General features: G+C 41.2%; 1 protein-coding gene and 1 pseudogene across 6 annotated transcripts in view; one reads left to right on the top strand and one right to left on the bottom strand.

Annotated features, from left to right (window-relative positions):
* The window catches only part of ITPR1 (inositol 1,4,5-trisphosphate receptor type 1), a 355,793-nt gene that overhangs the window by 50,368 nt on the left and 278,328 nt on the right, over positions 1–27,097 (top strand). The gene's annotated exons all lie outside the window — the stretch shown is intronic.
* Positions 22,236–22,281, bottom strand: LOC111546987 (annotated as a pseudogene).

The raw sequence follows: 27,097 nt of genomic DNA, 5'->3' as shown, positions 1-27,097 counted from the left end.
CTGGGTCAATCTGCTTAGGCTGGGGACTTAGATTACCTGTGTTAACGTGGAAGCTCCCAAGAAAACCGTTTGGGTTAGACTCAGTTTCCAAAAACAACAACAGCAACAACAAAAACAAAACAAAACAGGTAATAAATATACAGTCCAGGTATCCACTGTGATGGTAATCAAGGGATAAAGAATGATACTTGTTCAAGTGATTCTCTTGTCTCAGCCTCCTGGGTAGCTGAGGCTATAGGCATGTGCCACCACGCCTGGCTAATTTTTGTATTTTTAGTAGAGATGGGGTTTCACCACATTGGCCAGGTTGCTCTTGAGCTCCTGACTGCAAGTGATCTGCCCACCTCGGCCTCCCAGAGTGCTGGGATTACAGGCTTAAGCCACCACATATGGCCATATTTAGGTCTGTTAGGAATGATTTTTGGCCGGGCGCAGTGGCTCACGCCTGTAATCCCAGCACTTTGGGAGGCCGAGGAGGGCGGATCACGAAGTCAGGAGATCTAGACCATCCTGGCTAACACGGTGAAACCCTGTCTCTACTAAAAAAAATACAAAAAACTAGCCGGGCGAGGTGGCAGGCGCCTGTAGTCCCAGCTACTCGGGAGACTGAGGCAGGAGAATGGCGTGAACCTGGGAGGCGGAGCTTGCAGTGAGCTGAGATCCGGCCACCGCACTCCAGCCTGGGCGACAGAGCCAGACTCCGTCTCAAAAAAAAAAAAAAAAGGAATGATTTTTGACTGCAAGTAAGAGAGAAAATCCACCTAATAGTGGCTTAAAACATAAGGGCATTTGTTGTTTCCTTAGAAATCCAGAGATAGGCAATATCTTGTATAGTGAAGGTCTCACAATCCTGTCTTTTTGCTCCACATCCTTAGTGTATGGGCTTCCCGCCCCCCTCACCGCCTCCACCATGTTCTTGTCACCTTATGGTTACAAAATAGCTGTAGTGGCTCCAGGCGTCCTGTTTGCTTTCATGGTAAGGAATAAGGGGTGGGGACAACACAGATCTTTCATTCCTGTCCCTTTTTTTAAGGCAACAAAACTTATCTTCATGCTTCTAGCAGTCTACTTTTATTTCATTAGTCAAAATTGGGTTTAATGCTTATTCCTAGCCACAGAGAGTTGAGGGGAAGTGAGGTTTTGTCTTTTCAGGTTTTATATTAGGAAGCAGCCAGGGCACTGTGTGTTGGAAATTGTTTGGGTGAAAACAAGGTTTCTATACGGTGGTTTATTGATTGCACATTGAGGGATCCAAGTGATTCTCCTTCTATCTAGTTTTTAGTGTCTTGACGATTGAAGAACATGAGCTTTTGTCAGCAGTACAGGTAATGTAACTATCCATAGGAGCAAGTAGCACTTATTATAGTTAAAGTTACCCATGAAAAAACCATCTCAAATGGATGCAAGCAACCATATGTATTCACCTAATGCCAGTATTCACCATTAATAGTACGAGTATTAGTGACAGCAGAGGCTTTAAGGAGTAATAGCCACTTCATTTGTTTCACTGGCTTGCATCTGAGAAGTACCGAAGCTAATAGTTTCTGCTTTTTGTTAGTGATGCCTTAGTTTGGCTAGATTAGCGGGGCTAGGTAAAGAAAAAAGCGTTTTATACACATGACCAAGTTTGGGAGGGATCCTCTCAGTCATTTTGGACTGACATTGCCAACTTCACAAAGGGAAATGTGTAGTCCGAGATTTTCTCTTTATCTGTCATCCCTTTTTTTTTTTTTTTTTTTTGAGACGGAGTCTTGCTCTGTCGCCTGGGCTGGAGTGCAGCGGCCGGATCTCAGCTCACTGCAAGCTCCACCTCCCGGGTTTACGCCATTCTCCTGCCTCAGCCTCCCGAGTAGCTGGGACTACAGGCGCCCGCCACCTCGCCCGGCTAGTTTTTTGTATTTTTAGTAGAGACGGGGTTTCACCGGGTTAGCCAGGATGGTCTCGATCTCCTGACCTCGTGATCCGCCCGTCTCGGCCTCCCAAAGTGCTGGGATTACAGGCTTGAGCCACCGCGCCCGGCCCTGTCATCCCTTTTAAGTGATGGCGTTGGCAGAAGGTCATTCTCTTAGCTTGTCCATAGGTTTGCTTTCATTGCAACAACAACTTTTCATTTTTTAGACAGGGTCTCACTCTCTTGCCCAGACTGGAGTGCGTGCGGTGGTGCAATCACAGCCTGCAGCCTTGACCTCTCAGGCTCAAGCAATCCTTCCACTTCAGCCCCCAAGTAGCTGAGACTATAGGCGTGTGACACCATGCCTGGCTAATTTTGTTTATTTTTGGTATAGATGGAGTCTCCCTATGTTGCCCAAGCTGGTCTCGCACTCCTGGTCTCTAGCAATCCTTCCACCTCAGCCTCCCAAAGTGCTGGGATTACAGGTGTGAGCCACTATGCTCAGCCTGGAACTTCTTATGAATCAAAAGCTCCCTGGTAGAATCAAGAACAGTTTGGTTAATAATTTTCACCCTTGAATAGATGAGAGAAAAGTCCAAAATGAGTTAGTTGATCTATTTGCACTTGAATATTTCGTTTCCTTTTCATCCTGAAGGAGGAAGTAGTTTTTCCCAGAAAGCAGTATGGAAACCTTCCTGTTCTTATTTCTATACTTGTATATGGAGGCTGCTTATGGTATATTAAAGAATTTGGACTGGGTACGGTGACTCATGCTTGTAATTCCAGCACTTTGGGAGGCCAAGATGTGAGGATCACTTGAGCCCAGGAGTTTGAGACTAGTCTGGGCAACATGGTGAGATTCCATCTCTACAGAAAATAAAATAATTTGTTGGGCTTGGTGGCGCATGCCTTTAGTTCCAGCTACTGAGGAACCACACAACTTTGTAAAGTTGGTGAATTATACCCATTTTCCAGCCAAAAGAGGATGACCTCCTAGGTTATGAAACTTGCCCAAACTAAAAATTCTAGCCAGAGGTAGAGCCAAGACTTGGAGCTAAGACTTGGAGCTAGGAGTTCCTGAATCTTTCCTCCTCTCCAGGAGCCCTTGCCTCAGAGAGCTCCTGCACCCTTCGCTCTATCTGGCATTCCTCTGACCAGTCAGTAGCAAATGCGTGCTCCGCCTTCAGCCACAGAAGTCTGCAAGCAGTAGTGTCCTTTGTGTTGTTTCCTCTTAAAACGTCATCTACTTAAAAAGGTTGTGAATCTGTCTTAAGGGTAGACAAATAATTTAATAGCAGAGGTGTAGGGTGGTGATTCAAATTCAGTGATATAAACCAAGCACTGGGCCAACTCTGGCCTTTTTTTTTTTTTTTTTTTATCCTTTTGAATGATCTTGTGCTGCATTCTGATGAAATCTTGACAGACCACCCTGGAGGAAGTGCTGTGTGAAGAAGTGTGGGCTCATAAGATAGGACCAGGGAAGAGAGGGGCCACTGAAGGCTGACTTTGAGTGTTTGGAAAACAACCCTGGTGTAGGAGCTGGAGGACTTGAGTCCCAGTCTTTGGTTTGTCCCTGACTAGCAGTGTGACCTCCAGCAACTCTCTTGACCTGTCTAGGCCTTTGCTTCTTCATCTGTTGCGTGAACATGTTGGACTAGAAAGTGAAACACAGCAAAACTTTTATTGAGTATCCGCTCCATTCAAGGCTAGGCATGATTTATAGTACAGTTGTAGTTACAGTCTCTTTACTCACTCAGATCCCCTCATGTCCCTGATAAATTTTCTCTTTTAGAAAAGATTAGACCTGACATTTTATTTTTATTCTTGCATCTTAGTTTTTTGTTTTGTTTTTTTTGAGACAGAGTCTCTCTTTGTCACCCAGGCTGGAGCGCAGTGGCGTGACGTTGGCTCACTGCAAGCTCTGCTTCCTGGGTTCACGCCATTCTCCTGCCTCAGCCTCCCAAGTAGCTGGGACTACAGGTACCCGCCACCGTGCCCGGCTAATTTTTTGTATTTTTTTTTTTAGTAGAGACGGAGTTTCACTGTGTTGGCCAGGATGGACTCGATCTCCTGACCTCGTGATTCACCCGCCTTGGCCTCCCAAAGTGCTGGGATTACAGGCGTGAGCCACCGCGCCTGGCCGCATCTTAGTTTTAAGAAGCACATAGATTTCTCACTCACATTTACTCATATGAATAAATAACATTTGCATTTATGAAAGCCACTTAGCAAAGAAATTACGACTTTTTTCTGTACTCACTGTTAATGGAAAGCTGTAACATAAGCAATGAAAGGACCGTTCTTCATGTGTGTCTTGTGTTACTGCTCCTAGGCCTCCTACTTCCATTTCCCTCTAGATGACATGGATTTGTCTCTCTTAATTGTTTTCCAGGCCTCTATGGCTTCAAAGGACTTTAGCATATAGGGCGGTAGAGTGGCATGGTGATGATATCAAAGACTTTGTAATGTAACTTGGGTTCAAATACTAGCTTTACCATTTATTACACGTTAATGCCTTTGGAACTCAGTTACTTAACCTGTAAAATAATATCCACGTCAAGAAAGATGATCTATTAGGAGTCTTGTAGGCACATAAATGGTTAATTCCCAATCCCCTTCCTATCCAGTTACACTGGGAGTTTCAGTATTTACCCAGTCCAAGGAGGTCAACCTCAGATACACCAAAGACACCCTTGCCCTTCCCTCCTTAGGACTTAGTAGGTGATAGGTGGAATCTCAAACAGGACACCAGCCTGTTTCTTTGCGAGGAGGCGTTAGAGTATCATTCAGATTATTTTATTTCACTCTGTTAAATTCAAGTTACTTCTGTATCCACTTATGAAGCATAGCTACAGGATTGGCTCAGCATAAGTACTAGCCTGTGAGTAAACCATTCTACTTATTTCTCATGTTGAATTTAATAATCAGACCCTCTCTTATTTGTCAGCACTTTGTCAGAGCTGGGCGAGGGAGTCTTTCCCCAGCTCAGCCCACGTTTGTTTTTAGTACTGGATAAAGTTAATAAGACTTTATCTGACTGTAAGTGGAAGGGCATGGCCAATATTAAATTGCAATTGAGTTAAAACCGGTGGAATTGGATTTGGCTAATTGATTGTGTACTATGTCTCAGTCAGCATTTGTCTTCAGTTTTTCACCTTTGGGCTGCAGTAAAACACCAAGTTTGGGTTGGTTACACATTTGGATTTCCTTTTCCACAATATTTTCTAGGAGCATCATCCAAGAACTTGTAAAGTGAAAAGGGGTGTGCATATGTGTGAAACTAGGATATTCTTGTCTTTTTAGTAAATACTCATTCCTTTATTTCTCATTTCTCTAATGGCATGTAACTTTAATTTGGTCTATTTAGCAACTGTTTAATTTCTCTCATGCAGAAAACATTTCAGCACCTTTTCCCGAAGCCCGTATGCCTCCTTATGAAATGTACAGGTAGTGATGAATGAACTCTTTGTCCTGTTTATTGGAGTTGTGCCAGTGACCCTTTCCATTGGTCACCTCAGCTCGTTCAAGGTGACATGAAAGGCATTTTATTTGGAGGGATGTCTCAGTAAAGTCAGGAGTTTCATTTGGGGGCTAAATTTGAGGGCTAGTAGCTAAATAAAAAGCCACTAGCCCTCAAATTTAATCTGAAATAACTAATGACCTTTTAATCTAAAGTAACTTCTTAGAACCCCACATTCTCTGTAAGTCAGAGAAACAAGTTTCCAGTAAGTGTTTGCATTAGACACTTGTTCCAATTCTCACCTAGACTGTTAACTCTATTAAGAAAATCTGGGTTGTTAATTCTCCCTTCTCAGTAAAAACTGACTTCTTGAAATGGAAGGCCGATGTGTGTTCCCATGTTACCAAGGAGTCACTTTTCGGGAGGGGAGGACTTGTTTTTCTTCTTGGTCACAGAGTGCAAACAACACTCTCGGTTGTCAAGTTAGCAGAAAAGAACTTAAGCCCTCTCAATTTGTTAATTTTTAGGAATTATTAGTTAACATGAAAATTGTAGTATGTAAATGTTTACAAAGAAACTTCTAAATATTAATTTGCCCTATAGTACATAGTTTAAATAAGTATGATGCTTTTCTTTTTAAAAGTAGACAAATGCACTGGCAGGGGTATTTAGTAATCATCCTTTACATTTTGTCACAGAATGTTTAAAATTGACATTGCACATAATTTAGATACTTACCAGGGCTGTGTAAGCAGAGGGGCCTGAAGTTATTTTTCTGTGGCAAAAAATAAAAAATAGGAAAGAACTTCTAAGCTTCTAAAATCCTGATAGCTTCATTGTAAATGAAGCATTAAAGTGCTATGTTTATTTCTCACAAACGGCAGCCCTTGAATTTGGAGGGCCCCAGCCTCCCTCCCTCTGTCCCTCTGTCCCTTCCTCCCTTCTTCCCTTCTTCCCTTCTTCCCTTCCTCCCTTCTTCCCTTCTTCCCTTCTTCCCTTCTTTCCTTCTTCCCTTCTTCCCTTCCTCCCTTCTTCCCTTCTTCCCTTCTTTCCTTCTTCCCTTCTTCCCTTCCTCCCTTCCCCTTTTCTTTCTTTTCTTTTTTTTGAAACCTGGAACATTTTGGTGTCTCTAACCAGATGAATTTTTCCCGAGTGGCTTAGATGCTGTCTTCCGTCTGAAAAGTGGGGCTGTCCTCTTCTGGGGAATGGAACCGAAGTCTTGGAGTCTTCATCTTGGGTGTTTTCATCAGTAGCCTCCGGCCCTTTTTTTCCTCCTAGACCTATAACTTGGAATGCTGAGAAGTAAGAAGTTGTCAGAATTAACTGTCACTTTCTTTCTCTTGGCCATTTGTCTGTGTATTCTCCCATGGAGGTGATTCTGACTCAGGAAGTGCCCCCACATTGCCTGAGCCTTTCGAGGGCGGAAATGGGAGAAAAGAAAAGGACGTGGATACATCTACCAACTGAAAAGCCAAGGGTGGTTGGTTCTTCCCTGCCCCTAAAAACAAGACAAGATTTTCTTCTTGAGAGAACCCTTCAATGCCCCTGTTTTCTTTAGAGGACTGTTTTGGCTGATGAAATCAGTGTCTGCAGGATTTCCTGTACTTTCAATCTCTTTCTCTATAGTTTTAACATTCACCTGTCATTATTAGCAAGTTGTCTGCTAACAGCTTGTCACATGCCAGAAAGCTGTTCTTGGTGGGGTTAATTTCTGGCTATTAAAAGTTCTCTGAGACCCCAGATCTCTCAGAGAAGGGCCATACTGGGGATTTCCAGCACCTGTGCTATTTAGATTCAAGGGCCACAGCAAGTGTCCCCATCCTCACAGCAGAAACACTATAGGCACAGGTGACAGCAAATGGGCATTGACACGTCTGCTGCCAGAACGCTTGGTGACCGTCCAACCCACAGACGCTCTGCCATCTACCTGACAGGGTTGTGACAGTGATTTTATTGGGTGCTTCATGAAAATCATGTAGTGCTTGGTCCATAATAAATGATTGCAGACTATTGTTATCCTCATGCCTGGAACATAATAAATGTCCCTAAACTGTTACATGAAAAATAGAAATTCCCTAAGAGTGTAATTATACCAGTTATCTTCAAGTTAGATTTCATTCATGATACAAATGGCAGGCTTTTCCAGCATAGGCTGAAAGAAGTAAAAAAAAAAAAAAAAAAGAAACACTGAGAGGTGGGAGGATTGCTTGAAACTAGGAGTTTGAAACCAGCCTGGGCAACATAGTGAGACCTTGTCTCTATAAAAACTTAAAAAGTTAGCGAGGCATAGTGGCACATACATGTAGTCCCAGCTACTAGGAGGCTGAAGCAGGAGGTTCATTCAAGCCCAGGAAGTAGAGGCTGCAGTAAGTTATGATCATGCTACTGTACTCCAGCCTGGGTGACACAGGCAGACCCTGTCTCAAAACAAACAAACAAACAAAAAAAACAAACACTGACTTGTTAAAGATTGAGATGACTCCACTAGGAACAAAAATGGTTGGAGAACAGGAAGAGGACTGAGAATAGAATAGTGCTGCCTGGCTTTGTGTTTACCTCTTACATAGAGCTATCTTCCCCTCTGCACAGAGTAGATGTAGCTGAAGTGCTCATGTGTACATATGTGAGGGGACAGCAACTTGGAAGAGAAGATACCAGCTGCGGCGTCTCATAGTGGAGGTTTGGAGGCCAAGGCAGGGCTTCAGGGAAGTACCTTTTTTACAACATGTGTTTTGTTGCTCTTATTCTTGTCTTGGTCTGCTTGTAACAACAAAAAAGACCAGCTGGAGTCTAGAAGGGAAAAATAATGGGAATGGAGAGATGGTGTTAGAATCACACCAGCATCACTGAATTTGTAGAGTGAGCTCTTGTACTGGCCTTCACTTTTGGTGCTGAGATTGAGATGTGCAATCATGAAGCAATTCAGAAATGTGTCCATATGAAAACACTGTCTTCTGATAGCTTTAGCATACAGGGTTTGTTATGAGAACAGATCTTTCTAATCTCTCAGCATTGCCAAGAAGTGTCCATGCTTCTTATCTAGAGATTATTCCATGTTTTAATTATAAAGGGTTGAGTAGCTGTTTCAGGGCTGACGTTGGTTCATGCTCATGATTCAAGGTCACAACAGAGCTCACCCCTGGCCTTGGCCAGGGACTTAATGTTCATTCAGCAAACATCTGCCAAACCCTCGCTATATTTACAGCATGTGTTAATTGTAATGGGCTAGATACAGATAATACTCCATGTATATAGTACTTTTAACAGTTTCTAAAGGCTTATTCTCTTATTCACATGAAGAATCTAAAATCAGAGAAGTCAGCTTAAGTTATATAGCTGGTAAGTCAACAAGCAATAGCTGCAAGCAGTCATATCTTATTCTTTTGACTACATCTCTGCTGTCTGAGACAAAGTCCCTACTCTCAAATGAGTTAACTTTTAATAGAAAAGATAATTTGATTGTAACGAACATTTATTAAATATGCTCTGGAGGTTCATGTTGAAACGGGCTTGCCTTTAATCTAGGTCTCAAGACAGCAGAAGTAATCCCATTTTATTTTTATCTGTTTTGTTTAGGGTGCTTATCACAATTCTAATGCAGAAATTATTTGGATAATTCTGATCGTGGAAAAAAAAACTCAAAGTGCTTTTTCTAGTCTCTCACTTAACAACAATCAACACAGAAGACTTCTGTGACCAAATGGGGTGGGGGGATGTTCTCCCCATCACCAAGCAAGCAATCAATTCTGCAGTGGACAACAGCTGGATATCTTATTATTTACTGTTTAACTAGAGATAGTATTAGATCCCACAGGTTGGAGGCTCAGCCACCCAGAGTGCCCCACCTCCCACCTGACACACCAGTCTGGGCCTATGGAACGTCTGACTGACTGGCTTTAAGTTTGGATTCCTATTACCCCTTCTTTGGGTTGGATTAATTTGCTAGAGTGGCTCACACAACTCAGGGAAACATGTTTACCCACTTATTATAAAGGATATTACAAAGAATACAGATAACCAGAGGAGGAGATATATAGGGTGAGGTCTGGAAGGGTCTTGAGCGTAGGAGCTTCTGTTTCTATGGAGTTGGGGCCCGCTCTCCTCCCCAGTGGATAGATGAGTTCTTGTTCACCATTCTGTCTGCCTCCACATGTTCACTTATCTGAAGCTGGTCCTTTTGGGTTTTTATGGAAGCTTCATTATATAAGCATGATTGATTAAATCATTGGCCATTGGTGAGTAACTTAACCTTCAGCCTCTCTTCCCTCCCCTCTTTCTGGGCTGAAAGCTGGATCTTCTGATCCTGCCTTGTTTTTTCTGGTGACTGGCTCCATCTGGAAGCTACCTAGGGGCTGCCAGCTACCAGTCAACTCATTAGCATGCATAAGACATCACTTTGGCATTTCTAAGGATTTTAGGAGTTGTATGCCAGGAAATGGGGTCAAAGACCAAATGTGTATTTTACAATGTGACGGTAATGATTTATTTTATGCCTAACTCCACAGCTGGACTCTACACAGGGACTTTCTCGTTGACCCCAGCATCCCCAACACAAAATGCAACATCTGTCACAAAACAGATATGTCTTTCATCACAAAAGCATGTTGTATGAGTGCACTATAAAGAATAGATGAGGTGCTGTTTTAAAGTGCCATGGCACTGTGGGACCATAGATGAAGTTTATTGTGGTGGGAGGTGCTATCATGAGTAGAGAAGGCATATTAAGCCAGGCAACAAAGGATGTGTGGGAGTTAAAGATGAATGGAGTGAGGGTTGGGATAGAGGAGTGGGACATTTTTCTACAGTGAATTACAGGACCAAAGACACAGATGGGCAGACTCCAGCTGTGATTTTTTTGACAGGTAGACAGGGTGTGTGATGTTGAGGCTTAAGTGGTTTATTGGTACCAGATTTTGAAGTCTTTGATGGAGGGTCTTGTCTTGTCGCCCAGGCTGGATTGCAGTGGTGTGATTTCAGCTCAATGTAACCTCTACCTCCTGGGCTTAAGCAGTCCTCCTACCTCAGCCTCCCAAGTAGCTGGGACTACAGGTACATACCACCACGCCACGCCTGGCTAATTTTTTTTTTTTTTTTTTTTTGAGACAGAGTGTCCTTGTTGCCCAGGCTAGAGTGCAATGGCATGATCTTGGCTCACTGCAACCTAGGTTCAAGTGATTCTCCTGCTTCAGTCTCTGGAGTAGCTAGGATTATAGGTGCCTGCCACCACACCTGGCTAATTTTTGTATTTTTAGTAGAGATGGGGTTTCACCATGTTGGCCAGGCTGGTCTCGAACTACTGACCTCAGATGATCAACCCACCTTGGCCTCCCAAAGTGCTGAGATTACGGGCGTGAGCCACCATGCCCAGCCTGGCTAACATTTTTTTAAATTTTTTATAGAGACGGGATTTTGCCATGTTGCCCAGGCTGGTCTTGAACTCCTGGGCTCAAGCAGTCCGCCCTCCTTGGTGTCCCAAAGTGCTTGGATTACAGGTGTGAGCCACGGCGCCCAGCCTTACTACTACTATTAATTTTAAAAAGAACTTTTATTGGTATCTTACCACGCTAAATCTATTATGTGCATTACTTCATTTAGCAGTGAGGGCAATCCCATCTTATTGATGAGGAAACAGGTTCAGAGAATTTAAGTATCTTGCCCAAGATCATAGTCACTGAGTGGCATAGTTAGTGATGAATTCTGTTCGCTTTGGTAGGAATAGAGGCCCACTGATACCTGTGAGGTTAGCAGTGTATCACTTTTTATTTTGTCAGCAATGAGTACAGTGTTTGGCACATCATAGGTGCTCCAGGTTTTAGAGAATACATTTTTGCCGAGTTGCAGAAGGAATCAGTACTTTGCTTTAGGAAGATTAGTCTGGTAATTACATGTATTGGCCTAGTTAGTAAATGTTTTTTATGGGCGCGAATCAATTGAATTGTGGTCTTTGATGCTGGCTATGTGCCAGGCAATGGTGTAGTGCTGGAGACCTACGGTGGTGAGCTCACTGGTGGGTTGGGCTGGAGGGAAAGGGGTCGTAGGGTGGCAGGAAGGCTGGATGGGAAGGAGTGAGAGTGTGGCTACAGGTTACATCAATGAGAGAGAGCAGATGGGCAGAGACTGAGGACTGAGGTTTCGGTTCACCCAGTGGTGACCTAGAATCATCATGGGGGCCAGTGACTCAAAGTATCTGTCTCACTGGTGATTGGGTGGAGGATGACAACCTGACCCTGATTTTAAAACAGCAGTTTCTTGTCTTCCTGCTTGTGGGTGGATTAATTGGGTTACATATGTTTATGAATGATAGTGTAAATACGTTTCTGATGATAATCCAGGGCAAAAAGCAAAATGGCAATAAAGGAACTGTTGCTCCTATATCAATGAATAAGGCAATTATCTTCTCTAGGAGCACACGGCATTCATGTGTGGGGGCTGGGGGTGAAGAATGATTTCGTTACTGAGAGCATGATCTGGGGATGGAACTGTACCCACAGAATGTGTTTCCATCTGTCATAGGCTGTGCTTTTGAAACAACACACCATGTTCCACAGGGCTTCTAATAAAGGATGAAGTGTTGGAGAATTCAGTGCTTTTATTTATAGAAAGCACCAGAATCCTATAATCGAAGTCAGGGTATTTGGGGGATTAGAATCAATGAGAGGCATTACAGAATCCAGTCATCCTTGCCTCTCCTGCTTTAAGTGAGGAAACTACCTTAGGTATTTCCTGAGTTAGGTGATTTAGCCAAGATTGTACAGGTAGTTACTATAGAGACAGGACTAGAAACTTGGTCTTCAGAGGCAAGCAATTGCTTTTGGCAGTTTGGTGTGTATCTTTCCAGGATGTTTCCTATTCATTTGAGGCATATAGGTGTATATTGAAACATACATTTTTATGAATTTTCTTAAACATGTAATTATTCTTCTGCAATTTGGTTTTTCTCACCTGACTCCTTTCTTAACCCATTTTTTGTTAACGTCAATAGCAAAATAATAAATAAACCATGATATATCCAGGCACTGAGTATTACTCAGTGCTAAAAATAAATGGGTTATCAAGCTGTGAAAAGACATGGAGGAAACTTACTAATCTACCATCTCATTTTTTTCAGCATTTGAGGATTATTCCATAGTAAGGATGTGCCAGAGTGTAATTAGCGATTCTCTGAATGATAAACATTCAAGCTGTTTATGTTTTACCATCATGAGCAATACTGTAATTTACTTAACAAAAAATTTATACAGGTCTTACTTTTGTGCCCTGTGCTATTCTAAATGCTGTACAAATATTAGCCAATTTAATCCTTGCAACTGCATAATGAGGCTTGTCTGTCTTACAGATGAGGAAACTGAGGCAGGAAGATATTAAACCATCTGCTTAACATCACATGGCTCGAAGTCAGGATTTGCACGCAGGCAGTTCAGCTCCAGGGTCTGTGCTCCTAGACACTGCATCATGCTGCATTTAGCAGTTAGATCCTTCACCTAGCTCTTCGTTCACATGTGCAAATATTAACTATGTGATGGGTAGCATAGAAATAGAATTATCAAAGGAACATTTTTTTCTAATTTAGTTAAAAAATTATTGTTTATTAGGTTTGCAACAACATTGATAGGAAGGTACAGAGATTTCTTTTATGTCCCTTCCCCTACTCCACAGCCTCTCTCACTAGTAACATCCCCCATCAGGGTGCACAGCCTCTCTCTCTAGTAACACCCCTATCAGGGTGGTACATTTATTACAATTGATGAACCTACCTATACCCATCATTATCACCCAGAGTCCATCGTTTACATTAGGGTTCATTCTCGAAGTCATACATTCTACAGATTTGGACAAATGTATAATGGGATGTATCTATAGATCACTGAAGTATCATACAGAATAGTTTCACTGCCCTAAGAATCTCGGTGCTCCTCCTATTTATTCTTCCCTCCCTCCAACCCCTGGCAACTACTGATTTTTTTTTTTTTTTTTTTTTTTTTTTTCTCCCTAGTTTTATCTTTTCTGGAATGTGATAATGTTAGAATCTTCCACTAGGCAACCTTTTCAGATTGGCTTCTTTCACTTAGTAATGTGCATTTAAATTTCCTCCATGTCTTTTCATGGCTTTATAGCCCATTTCTTTTTAGCACTGAGTAATATTCCATTGCCTGGATATACCATGGTTTATGTATTCATTCACTTACTGAAAGATCTGTTGGTTGCTTCCAAGTTTTGGCAGTTATGGATAACACTGCTATAAACATCCCTGTGCAGGTTTTTGTGTGGACATACTTTTTCGGCTTCTTTGAGTAAATACCAAGGATCATCAGAGAAACTCTTTTGAGGAGAAATGGTCAAGCATTCAGTCACAAAATAACTTTTGAATGTGGATACTATTATCAGTGACTAGCCTTTACTTAACATTGTGCTGAATGTTTTGTATGCAGTCTCTCATTTAGTCCTCACAACACCTAGTCAGATAGCAAGTATTTACAGAAAGGACAATGTACTAAGATTTTTACAACCGGATATCACCAATTTAGTGATTGACACTTGATGACTTGAGCCCAGAATCTCAACTCTTAATCACCATGTGTATTAGTCTGTTCTCACGCTGCTAATAAAGACATACCCAAGACTGGGTTATTTATAAAGGAAAGAGGTTTAATTGAATCACAGTTCCACGTGACTGGGGAGGCCTCACAATCATGGCTGAAGGTGAAGAGGAAGCAAGACACATCTTACATGGTGGCAGGCAAGAGACAGCATGTGCAGAGGAACTCTCCTCTATAAAACCATCAGATCTTGTGAGACTTATTAACTATCACAAGAACAGCATGGGAAAGACCCGCCCCCATGATTCAATTACCTCCTGCTAGGTCCCTCCCACGACAAGTGGGAATTATGGTAGCTACAATTCAAGATGAGATTTGGGTGGGGACACAGCCAAACCATATCACTGTGTCATTCGCCACCCCCCACTCTTTTTTGTTTCTGCTATATTGCACAGGCTGGCCATGATAATTCCTTTTTGCCTGTGTTCAGTTGGGCCTGCTTTTTTTTTTTTTTTTTTTTTTTTTTGAGGCAGAGTCTCACTCTGTCGACCGGGATGGAGTACTGTGGCCGGATCTCAGCTCACTGCAAGCTCCGCCTCCCGGGTTCACGCCATTCTCCTGCCTCAGCCTCCCGAGTAGCTGGGACTACAGGCGCCCGCCACCTCGCCCGGCTAGTTTTTGTATTTTTTAGTAGAGACGGGGTTTCACCGTGTTAGCCAGGATGGTCTCGATCTCCTGACCTCGTGATCTGCCCGTCTCGGCCTCCCAAAGTGCTGGGATTACAGGCTTGAGCCACCGCGCCCGGCCTGGGCCTGCTTTTGATGAAATATTTTGGCTAAAGCTTTTGACAGACCTCTGAATAGTGATCTGTGGCTTTCAAGCTTCAAGGATTATATATTTCTTTAGCACTTGGCATTGTTTGTAAACTAATTGTTTGAGGTTTCTTTTTCCTGTGCATTATTTTTGCAGATTTTATACTTTTTTTCCTCTATCAAAGTTATAGTGTAGGGATATGACTCAGAAGCCAGATGGGGGTAGGGGTGTTCCCAATTATTCTAAATGTAAATGTAATTAGAGTTTCATGTGGATGCATACCTCCCTTCTAAAAAAATATGGTTATTTTAGCACTCACTATAAATTCACTGGTATTCATAAATTTATGGTGAAACTCTCTAGTTATAAAGTGAGTTTTATTACATCCACATAAGCTTCTTTTTAAAACCACCTCCTTCACTTTCTTTTCTCTTTCCTACAAGAACATCATTTGTCCCCTCAGAATAAGTTTATAAAAGTGTTTGGACCATTCTCAAACTGGCCAACTTCTCAATTCAGTTTAAAAAAATTGGAACATATGCTTAAGAATAGATATTCTGAGTTAGAATTTCTTGCATCATTTGGCAGGTTTAACATATCTAAGATGTAGGGGGAAAATCTTAATTGAACATACAGCTACCCAATAGAAGGCCTGATATGATGAAGAGTTTGAAGAAAGTTAAGGACGTACTAATGGCAAATGGTGCAAGGAAAAATAAAAGCAATTAGAAACTCCAGGAAAAAGTGAAACTGAGCTAAAATTGAAATATATTCATATTATATTATTTGAGATACATAGAAAATGTTTACATGGTTATAATATAAACAGAATCAATTTATAGACAAAGTACAAAGCTCGTGGTTATAAAACAGTAATGCTAATCAACCTCGATGATATAAAAGTAAAAATATAAACAGTAGATGGTAAGGAATGGAAAGACGTGGAAAAGTGAAGAGGGCTCTCTCTAATAATATCAAAGTTGGGCCGTTAAGAGCTATTGTAGGTGATGCAACAGGAATTAAAGGGACTACTTTTTTAAAAAATGAAAACATCCATAGGCAAGTAAATAGCAATCTTTTTAAAAGGAAAATAATGACTAGGAAATAAAAGAACTATGAATATGTCTTCTCTGGAGAGGCATTTGGGAAAAGGAGCTCCTGGTGCAGGTTCAAATCCAGAAAAATAGAGTGATACAGTTAGCCCCCAAGAACCCACCAGACTTAACAGTATTCCACATTTTACCATTTTTGTTTCATCTGTGTTTTTTCTTTTTTTTTTTTGCTGGTATCTTAAAAAATTCAAATATCATGCCATTTGACCCCCAGATACTTCCAAATGCATCTCAAAAAAAGGACATCTACTTAGATAATACCATTATCATAATCACAATACCATTATCACAATACTATTATCATACCTAATAAAACTAACAATTCCTTATTATCATATTGAATTTTGTTTGATTGAAAAAAATACTTTTAAATTTTATTAGTAGTAGTATTATTTAGAGATGGGGTCTTGCTATGTTGCCTAGGCTGGTCTCAAACTCCTAGGTGCAAATGATCCTCCTGCCTTAGCCTCCTGAGTAGTTAACTACAGCTTGTGCCACTGTGCCCACCGGAAAAAGTTGTTTTTTTAAATAGTTAATACATTCAAATCAAGTTCCAAACAAAGACCCCTCTTGTGTATGGGTGTTATGTCTCTCTAGTCTCTTCTGAGTCTTTTAACCTTGAATAGTTCCCTTTTCCTTTTTATCATGCTATTGACTTACTGAATAATATTGGATGTTAAAAATGTGTGCATGCATTAATTTGATTAAAAATTTTCAAAAAGTTTTAATTTGCTTTAAAAATTTTAAAGGTTAAAAAGTATAGACAACTTTATATATTTTAAAAGTCTTATGTTCTCTGTAAGTATATTTTTATAAAAACTTGCTTTTAATGACTAAATTTAAACATCTCAAATGCAGGAACCTTTACATATCAGTTATTTTGGGCACAATTCTTTGCATGCCAAGATGAGTAAAAATAATTGTTCTCCAGTATTTTTGAGTCTAATCAGAGAGGGCAGTTTGTGGACATGCCTGCCAAAGCATTTTGCCACATGGAAGTAATTATTTTTAAAGCTAATAGTTAATGGATTCCTTACTAGGAGCTATCTGTTTTACTAAGTGTTTTAAATTATTTTTATCCATACCACACACTGTGGCAGAATCCATATAATCCACACAAGGAACCTGAAGCCCAGGGAGATTAGGTAACTTTGTGTAGGGTCACCCAGCTAGTAAATGACAGCCCGTATAGGAACAAGGTCTTTCTAATACCCTTAATCACTAAACTATATAGGGCCTCCCAATTTGACATGCTAGTCTCCGCTCCTAAGAGGCAGTGTTTTGTACCAGTTCAGAGCATGAATTATAGAGCCAGACTGCTTGGTTTTGACTCTGGCTGTCTTACTATATAGCTCTGTGATTTTGGGTGACTTGCTTAACCTCTCTCTGTCTCAATTTCCTCGTCTGTAAAATGGAGAAAATAGTCCTGGCTCATCAGATTAAATAGTATACTATTTGAAACAACCTTAGAGCAGTACTTGGCTTATGCATACATTAAGAAATGCTTAAGTAACTGCAGCACAGAAATACTGCATTTGGCATATATATGGATTGGTGGATGCACAGATGGACAAACAAAAAGTGGGGAGCAAATTATAGGCTACTTTTTCTTATATTTCACCAATAAAAGGTAAAGGCACCTCCCCCAGTTAATGTAATAAGGTTCTTTCTCAGGTCTCAGAATATTATGTAGATTTTTTTTAAAAAGGCAATAAAATTTTATTGATGGTATTACACATACATTATTTATTATTTTATAGAGTTCTTAATGCTGAATGTTTATATCAACTTCCTGACTACTATTTTTTTTTTTTTTTGAGATGGAGTCTCGCTCTGTCGCCCAAGCTGGAATGCAGTGGTGCAATCTTGGCTCACTGCAAGCTCCGCCTCCTGGGTTCACGCCATTCTCCTGCCTCAGCCTCCCGAGTAGCTGGGACTTCAGGCGCCCGTCACCATGCCCGGCTAATTTTTTGTATTTTTAGTAGAGATGGGGCTTCACTGTGTTAGCTAGGATGGTCTTGATCTCCTGACCTTGTGATCCACCTGCCTCGGCCTCCCAAAGTGCTGGGATTACAGGCGTGCACCGTGCCCAGCCCCTGACTACTATTTTTAAAGAAAGAAGGAAAAACCAAATTGAATAATATTTGTTTTTTCCTTCTTTCTTTAAATCATGTGTTTGTGGAATAATCCAGAAGCATTAAGAGGCGACTTTCATATTAAGCTTTCTCTGGAAGAAGAGAGAACTGGATTTGGATTTTTTCTTTCAAGGAGAAAGAAAAAAATGTTAGTCACATTACAGCCTTGAAAGAATCTTCTTGAACAGTTCTGGAGGAACAGATTAACTTTAGCATGTGGGTAGTAGATACAGTAATTTAGCCTCTGCCACTTAATCTGTCCCCAGGGTCTCATGGAGGGAAGAAATAGAGGTGACAGCAGCTTATTATAACGTGACTGAGTGGTTAGTAAATGCTCTAGAACTCTATCTTCATTTGATTGGCTTTTTGTTGGTGTTCTTTTAACCTTTAGAATTTTGCTAAAACATAGGTGCTTTGAATCCAGGATCCTAGACAACTTGGAGGCCAATGAATTGATTTCAAGATCGCCCCTTGCTGCTTTGAGGATGCAGGCTGATGACTTAGGTCCTGTGTTCATTGATTCTGCTGGAGATGTCCATAGAATGAGGAGGAGAAGCTTGGGTTTAATGTCTCCTGATTTATTTTCAGCAGCTGACCTGGTTAGCTGTGATTTGCTGATTATCTGAATGTAGTATGTGTTTGTAAGTGCTGAGTCGTTTTGAATAAGTAGTCTCATATGAAATGAGATGATCTGCTTGGCCTAGTAGCTGATTCTTCCTGTAATTGATAATGATGAGAGTGAAATTCCATCTTAACAAATGCAGCAGCTGCCCTAATGGAGAAGGATGACATGGAATTTCCCATTGTCTACCTGTACTGTCGTAAAAATATACGACCAATTCCAGTGACTGATAATGATAATGTGACCAAATGGTTAATAATGACTCAAGAAATGCCAGCTTGATTTGACCAGCTTTCCAACTTTTTTTTTTGGCAGGTAAGGGGTGGGGTTTTAAACCTTTTGACTTTTGCAAATACATAACTTTATGTAATATGTGTCCTAAGAACTGAAACTCACTACATTTCTAGGTTCAAACTTACTTTTTTGGGTCCAATGCTCAATATAGGCCAAAAAGAAGAGGAAAGGAGAAAATAAGAAAGAATGTATATTAGTTAATTTAACTCTGATTTTTGGATCTGAGTGGATTTGGGGTGGTGGTAAATTGGTCTGAGGACTTCTTTATTATTATTATTTTTAATCATAGCATTGGTTTGTAATATTCATGGTTTAACCTGAATGACTTAAAGGATTTATTTTTTAATTTAACGTGGGTTGAAAGAACATGAGCGATAGACCTGCCAATAACTATTTTAAAATATAAACAGATAACTATTTGTTTTGCTCTAAAGGTCACATTGAGGATTCAGAGCTCATGACTCAGGATGGCTATTTTTCTTAGAGGAATGATTTAGACAAGTTGAATTGAGCTCCTAGGCCATTGACATTTATTCAATTTTGTCTTTAACATTTGTTTACTTTTTGAACCTGTAAAACAGGGGTGTCCAATCTTTTGGCTTCCCTGGGCCATGTTAGAAGAAGAATTGTCACACGGAAAATACACTAACAACAGCTTATGAGCTTAAATAAATAAATGCAAAAAAAAATCTCATAATGTTTTAAGAAAGTTTACAGATTTGCGTTGGGCTGCATTCTAAGCCGTCCTGGGCCGTGGGTTGGACAAGCCTGCTGTAAAAGATTGGAATTTAGATACAGCTTATCAAAATATCGGCTATTCTAAAAATAATTCTCAATTTCTATTTTTTATAAGAAAAATTATTAAACAATAATGTTAAGTTGCAACAAGTAGGTTAGCATTTTGGATTGTAATAGTCCCAGTTTTATTAAAAGGTTGGCTTGTGATTTCTTAATTTTAATTTTATTTGTTTTGTTTGCATATACTATTTTACTGATAGTATGTGCAAAAAGATAGTGAAGCAGTTGGACTAATTGTTTACACTAGGATTACTTAGGAGGGACTATCTGGCGTGTTTATATTACATTAAGCAAATTGTTTATAGTAGGGATCATTTAAATATGCATTACCAATATCTCAGGTTTTAGATTTGCCAACCCTGTATGTTGAGATTTTCCAGGATCTTATAATTGCATCGGCTAGTGGTTCTCCCTTGAATAAACTGCAAGACTTTGCACTTAGCTAAAAATGACTCACCTTTGAAGGTGGTACGCATTCATTCAAAAAATACAAGTTTGTGCAGTGCATTGTGCACCATGCCAAGCACTGGAGATAGTGTTGAGTGAGACAGATGTAGTCTCTGCCCTCATAGAACTTACATTCTAGTGGAGTGAGACACCGAGAGGCAAACAATACATAATGAACAAGATTACATCAGAGTGATAAACACTGGAAAGAATATAAAATAAAGGGGATGTGATGGGGCATGACTGGGGGTGGGATGGGTGGGCCAGCACTAGATAGGGCAGTTGGGGAGATCTTCTGGAGGAGGTAACATAGAGGTTGACACTTACAAGTTTAGGAAGAGCTGGCCACATGTATCTATGGGGACATGGTATGCTAGCATCAGGAACACCAAGGGTAAAAGCCATGATGTAGGTACGTGCGGTGTTGGAGAAACAGTAAGAAAGCTGAACAGCAGGGAGCCAATTGGTGTGTCTTGGCCCATGCATACCTCAGGAGTAGGACCATGTAAAAATTAATTTGTTGGCTGGGTGTCACACCTGTAATCCCAGCACTTCGAAAAACCAAGGCAGGACGATTGCTTGAGCCCAGGAGTTCAAGACCAGCCTGGGCAACATAGGGAGACCCTACGTCTACAAAGAATGAAAAAAATTAGCTGGGCACGGTGATGCATACCTGTGGTCCCAGCTACTTGGGAGGCTGAGGTAGGAGAATTTCTTGAGCATGTGAGGTCGAGGCTGCAGTGAACTGTGATCACACCACTGCACTCCAGCCTGGGTGACAGAACGAGACCCTGTCTCAAAAAAAAAAAAAAAAATTGTCCTCTCTTTATGCATATTGAGAATTATTACATAAGTTGGGTTTTTATAAGCCACGTAGAGTTTGGGTGATAAAAATTTGATTTCCTACCAAATTGCAGAGTGCTTGATTCTGGTACCCTGAGTTGTGTTGATGTCCAGTGCTCCCTTTACTCTCTTTGGCATCAAGATTGAATGGTGCTAGATTTTTTCATTCAGGATACTTTTGAGTACCTGTGACTCCACAGACCAGTGTGCTTGTGTGCAGGATTTGGTGGGTTCATGGTTGTTTATTAAACAAAACTGATCATATATAGAGGTTTTATTCATTTGCTAGGGTTGCTGCAACAAAGTACCACAAGCTAAATGGCTTGAATGACAGAAATTTATTGTGTCACCTAAATTAAAGTGTCAGCTGGATTTTTTTTTTTTTTTCCTGAGACGGAGTCTCACTGTGTCACCCACACTGGAGTGTAGTGGCGCAATCTTGGCTCACTGCAACGTCCACCTCCCGGGTTCAAGCGATTCTCCTGCCTCAGCCTCCTGAGTAGCTGGGATTACAGGCACGCACCACCACGCCCAGCTAATTTTCGTATTTTTGTCGAGATGGGGTTTTACCATGTTTGTCAGGCTGGTCTTGAACTCCTGACCTCAGCTGATCCACCCTCCTCGGCCTCCCAAAGCGCTGGGATTACAGGCATGAGCCACCGTGCTCGGCCAGGATCACTTCCTTCTGAAGACATACGAAGATATTCGTCATGCCTCTTGCCTAGCTCCTGGTGGTTGACAGGCAGTCTTTGGCATTCCTTGGCTTTTGCTCTATTTCTTCTGCCTTCATGTTTGCATGTATTCTTTGTGCATGTGTGGCCTTCTCCAAATGTACCCTTTTTATAAGAATCTAAGTCATATTGGAATAGGTCCCACCCCACTCCAGTATGACCTCATCTTAATGACATCTGTAATGAATGAATTACCAAATGAGCCACATTCCACGTTTTTGTCCTGAAATTCCTATGTTGAAACCTGATAACCAAGGTAGTGTTAGGAGCTGGGGACTTTGAGAGGTGATGGGGATTAGTGCACCTTTGTTCCTCCTACCATGGGAGGACACAGCAAGAAGGTGCCATCTGTGAACCAGGAAGTGGGCCCTCACCTGACTCCGAATCTGCTGGCATCTTGATATTGGAATTCCAGGCCTTCAGAACTCTGAGATACGCATTTCTGTTGTTTATGGGCCACCTAGTTTATGATATTTTATTACAGCTGCCTGAACTGACTGAGACACTTTCTGAACTACTGAGGGTTAGGACTTCAACATAGGAGTTTAAAAAAGGGGTTTTCCAGCACTAGACAAATTCTAAAAGAGCTGTAACACTCAGCATAGGAATTTTATAGGGGGAACACAGTTCATCTCATGAAAGAGGTGCATACGATTTGGCTAAATTCATTGTCTCTCACAAATGAAAATATGGACAATACCTGCAAACATTTTGAAGCTGTTTAACCTGTTTTTTGCTCAGACACCTGGAAGCCACGGCCCCTTTTTTATTTAATAACAGCTGGTGTGTACTGAGCACTGGTAGGCTCCTCTGTGATAAGATCTTGAATGTGTCACCTTGTTGATTCCTCATAAGCATCCTCTGGAGTTTGTTCTGTAAGCAGCCTCACTTGACAGTTGAGGGAACTGAGGCTTAGTTCCAGAAAGAACCTTCAGCTCATTATCACCGCAGCCCTAGTTTCAGCATTATTTTTCTTAGTGATTTTAAACTGCTAGAATTGATAGAATAGTCACAACCACTAGCACTGCAGTCTGCCCTAACCACTAATAGCACCTCCAGGTAAAAGGTTTCTCATTGTGAGGTTAGTTGCTTATCTTCCTAATTCTACCACCTGGTCCATTCAATGCCTCCCTTGTTCTTTATCCCTGAAAGAGCTTATGTAATATGCAGCAGTACTGAGAAGATTAATTAGTTAATATTTGTGAAGCACTTTGAGGATGAAAAGCTCATGGACACTTAAAGTTAAATTAAATTTTGCCTCCTGGTGCCAAGAAATAAACAGTCTTTCTTCTTCCTGCTTGGGGTCAGCATCTCCCCTTGGCCTGCAGGAGAGCGTGTTCCCACAGAGAGCAGGCTGTATTGATTATCTCCCCAAGACGAAGATCGGAATGGCTACCAATTCTCTTTTGAAATAGATTGGATTCTACAAACAATTGAACCACTGACTCTCTGCTTAGCAAAAATGTGATTGATATTGAAACAGAATTCAAATGTCAACTTCTAGGGAATTAAAGTGAGCCCAACTCCAGAAATTTGGAGATGAATGTCCAACTGGTTTGAAAAGTGATTTTCATGTTCCACTAAGTATATTAACATCAAAAGCGATATTGATGTTTGAGAACATTAGGCTGCAGTTGTTTCCTTGTCCATTTCATTTATTGCCATTTTGACCTAAGGTTTGTGCCAGAAGTTCAGCTTCACTCCTAATGAATCTGAGTGGTGTAATGCTGGCCCTGTCTTGCCCATTGCTTTTCCTGGTAGCCAAATCCCTGTACAATGAGCTGTAACATATCCTGAAATGAACTGCATAAAAGTATGTTGGAGATGGAGAGGAGATCTATAAATTCAGAGGACAAATAAAATGTCAGTGACTTGTAACAATTCGTAAGCCAAATTCAGAGCCAAATTGGAAACTGAACCTCAGATTTTTCCAAGGCTGTATTCATTCCTTCTCCTGTTGGATAGATCTTCTAAGAGCCACCCTCAACTCGTGAGTCTAATAATTGCTTTTCAGATGGACAGTTACCTTAATGAACTCTGACTTTATGTACGAGTGGTAGTTTATTGCACAGGAATTGTTTTCCCAGAATTTATTGACCTTTATTCCAGTCTCTACTATGAGCAAACCTCTATCTGTTGAATCAGCTCCTAGAACCTCAGCTCTGAATAAATAAAGAGCTTAAAGGTAAGGAATAGGTGGGTCAGTTCAGCCAAGTGAGGCCAGATAGAATTAGAGTCCAGAGCCAGGTCAGAGTTGAGAGTGGGGAGAAATAGCCAGGACTCTTTGGCCCAGGATGTGTGAACAGAGAAACACACACACACATACACACACACACATGCTTAAACACACTGCAAAAATAGAGGTGTTTCCCAGGTTCCTAACCTCCTGAATGCAATGTAGATTCTTTCCTCCACCTTTCCTTCATTGTTCCCGTGCAACTCTGGCCTATAATCAGCCAACCTGGGCGTGGGCCTTGGCCACTACTAGATATTCTGTTGGCACCAAGAGCAGACAGGACCAGTTTTCCTTCTCTTAATTTCCTCCTCAGGAGAGTTGAGTGTTTATCATGTTCTCTTCTTTTCCTCTGTCTTTCTCTGTTCAGCTTAGGCAATCTTCTGTTCCACAGTCTTTCTCCTAGGTGTGTATCTTGAGAGGTAATGCAATGTAGGTTAAGACTGCCTGAGTTGAATCCTGGCAGTGCCACTTATGACTTGTATGACCTCAAGAAAGACATTTAATCTCTTTGCCTCAGTTTCCCCATCTGTAAAATGGGGATAATAATGTGTTTCATTGGAATGTTGTGAGGATTAAGTTGATATGTGGAAAGCTCGTAGGGTGTGGTCTGTAATGTGTTCAATTAGCATTAATTGAAGAGAAGTGGAGTCTCGCCTTCAATTCTTACCTGGATACACTGGACAATTTCATACTTTGTTGTCTATTTTTCTTTCGCTCTTACTGTTATCCATTCCTGAAGCACTAGTGATCAGGAGAAAAGATGTGATTGCTAATGGAGTAATTCCTTGTTGAATTTGTGTAATGCTCCAGGTTGGAGGGGGGAAGATAAAGCCTAAGAAGATCAACTCCTTTTTTCTTGACACTTAAATTGTTGTGGGAAAGGAGACATGTTGATAATGGTTTGCAGTATAACATAGAACATGCTAGATTCCATGTCCAAACTGAGGTTAGAGATAGGCAAACAAAGATAATAGTCAACCATGTGCAGTGGACTTGGGGGCTAGGGTGGGTCATGGAAGGCTTTACAGAGGAAGTGACACTTGAGCTAGTTTTTTTTTTTGTTATTTGAGACAGGGTCTTACTCTGCCACCCAGGCTGGAGTGCAGTGGTGCCATCTCAGCTCACTGCAACCTCCTCCTCTTGGGCTCAAATGATCCTCCAACCTCAGCCTCACAAGTAGCTGGGACTACAGGCATGTGCCACCATACCCAGCTAATTTTTTTGTACTTTTAGTAGAGATGGGGTTTCACCATGTTGTCCAGGCTAGTCTTGAATTCCTGAGCTCAAATGATCCACCTGCCCTGGCCTCCCACAGTGTTGGGGTTACAGGTGTCAGCCCCTCCTTGAGCTAGTTCTTAAAGGTGTGAGAGGTTCAATGATAGACACTATCATCACTCCCAATAAGTCAAATAACAGAGGTACGACTGCTTCTCATGAGATTTATCAGGTATGTGGTCACTGGAAATCTATGCCAAAGTCCGTGCAGTAGGGTGAAGGTGGGGGAGCCTGAAGGCACAGACCTGAGAAGGGAAGGAGATTAAGAGTCTGTGATTTTTACATAGTTGGGCCCTGGGCGCCAGGGTCATTACATAGAGTTTGTGTTAAAACTTTGTGGTAGCTAGTGATGTTGTTTCGGAGAACCTCAGAAGACAAAATCAAAAACTTTGGGGTGAACTGAGACAAAGTAAAAACTAGGTGTACTCCACTGCTGAGATCCTTACTGTCTTTTAGGACTGCATGCTTTCATCTTTTTCTATTTTAACTTCTCTTTTATTCTTCTCCCCTTTGCTTCTGGTTACTCCACAGAGCTTTGCTGAACACCTATTATGTGCCAGGTGCCAGGGGATCCCAAGTTGGATTAAGGCATTATTTCTGCCCTGGAGCTAACCTCACCCAAAAGGGGCAGATAGTTGTGTGAAGAACTAATTGACAATGTGAAGTGTAGCTGGTAATATAAGGAGCTGTGTGGGAAGAGGAGGTGTGTCTGGGCTAAGAAGGCAGGGATGGCTTCAAGATCTTGAAGGTCTTGCCACATGGATAGATAGTGACTAGGTGGACAGAGGCACTCCAGCAAAGGTAACGCAGCCTGCAAAATCAAGGAGATATGGAAGGCCATAGTTTGAGTAAGGAATGAGCCATGTTGTGTGGCTGGAATAGAGGGAGCCAGGTGCCAGGCAAGTATGGTTCCAGTTGAGGCTGAAAATGTTGATGAGGGCTCTATGAGCGTATTAGGCTTTTCTTGCATTGCTATAAAGAAAAACTTCTGAGACTGGGCAATTTATAAAGAAAAGAGATTTAATTTGCTCACAGTTCTGCAGTCTGTATAAGCATGGTGCTGGCATGTGCTCAGCTTTTGGGGAGACCTCAGGGAACTTTTAGCCATGGTGGAAGATATGTCACATGGCAAAAGCAGGAGCAAGAGAAGGATGGGGAGGGGGTCACACGCTCTTAAATGACCACATCTCTAGAGAACTCACTCCATTCATCACCTCCCACCAGGCCCCACCCCTCACACTGAGGATCACATTTCAGCATGAGATTTGGGTGGAGACAAGTATCCAAACTCTCCGAATGGAGCAGGTTCTTTTTTGCTCTCTTCAAGGTACATGGACTTTTATCTCGTAGAATCCAGGGGGATCCCATGAAAGTTTTTAAGCTGGAAAGTGACATCATTAAATTTGCCTTGTTTTTATTTTAAAGAAAGTTAATTTTGGTGACAGTGTGGAAGATGTGTTTCCTTATATTTAGCCATATAAAATTTGATTTTTAAAACAGTTTCTAGTATTCTAACAGTATAACAGTATGTTCATAGATTTATAAACAAATGACGTTTTATGTTTTTATAAGTCAAATCATTTTTATGACTTCCTTTTCTGTGGAAAAATGAACATTGAGCATCAACATACGAAATGGTGTGTGACAAGCTTGTGCATTGCTGATCCTCTGTGTTGGCCTCATCTGTAAACTAAAGGCTCTTAAACTCAAATCTCTGATGCCTTTTAGAAATGCCTTTTACTTTCTTCTTGTATAGTAAGAGGGATCCTGGAACCTATGATCTAAAAACTGGGAAGCAATGATGCCATGTGTTTGCAAGCATAGGTAACACAGCTGTTTTAGAGATGTCTTTAAAAGGGTGCATGAGTGTTCTGGTATTTGAGAACAGATCTTCCAGCTTGTC

The sequence above is a fragment of the Piliocolobus tephrosceles genome, chromosome 2, assembly GCF_002776525.5.
Source record: "Piliocolobus tephrosceles isolate RC106 chromosome 2, ASM277652v3, whole genome shotgun sequence".
NCBI lineage: Eukaryota > Metazoa > Chordata > Mammalia > Primates > Cercopithecidae > Piliocolobus > Piliocolobus tephrosceles.
This window is presented reverse-complemented; position numbering and strand designations above follow the sequence as displayed.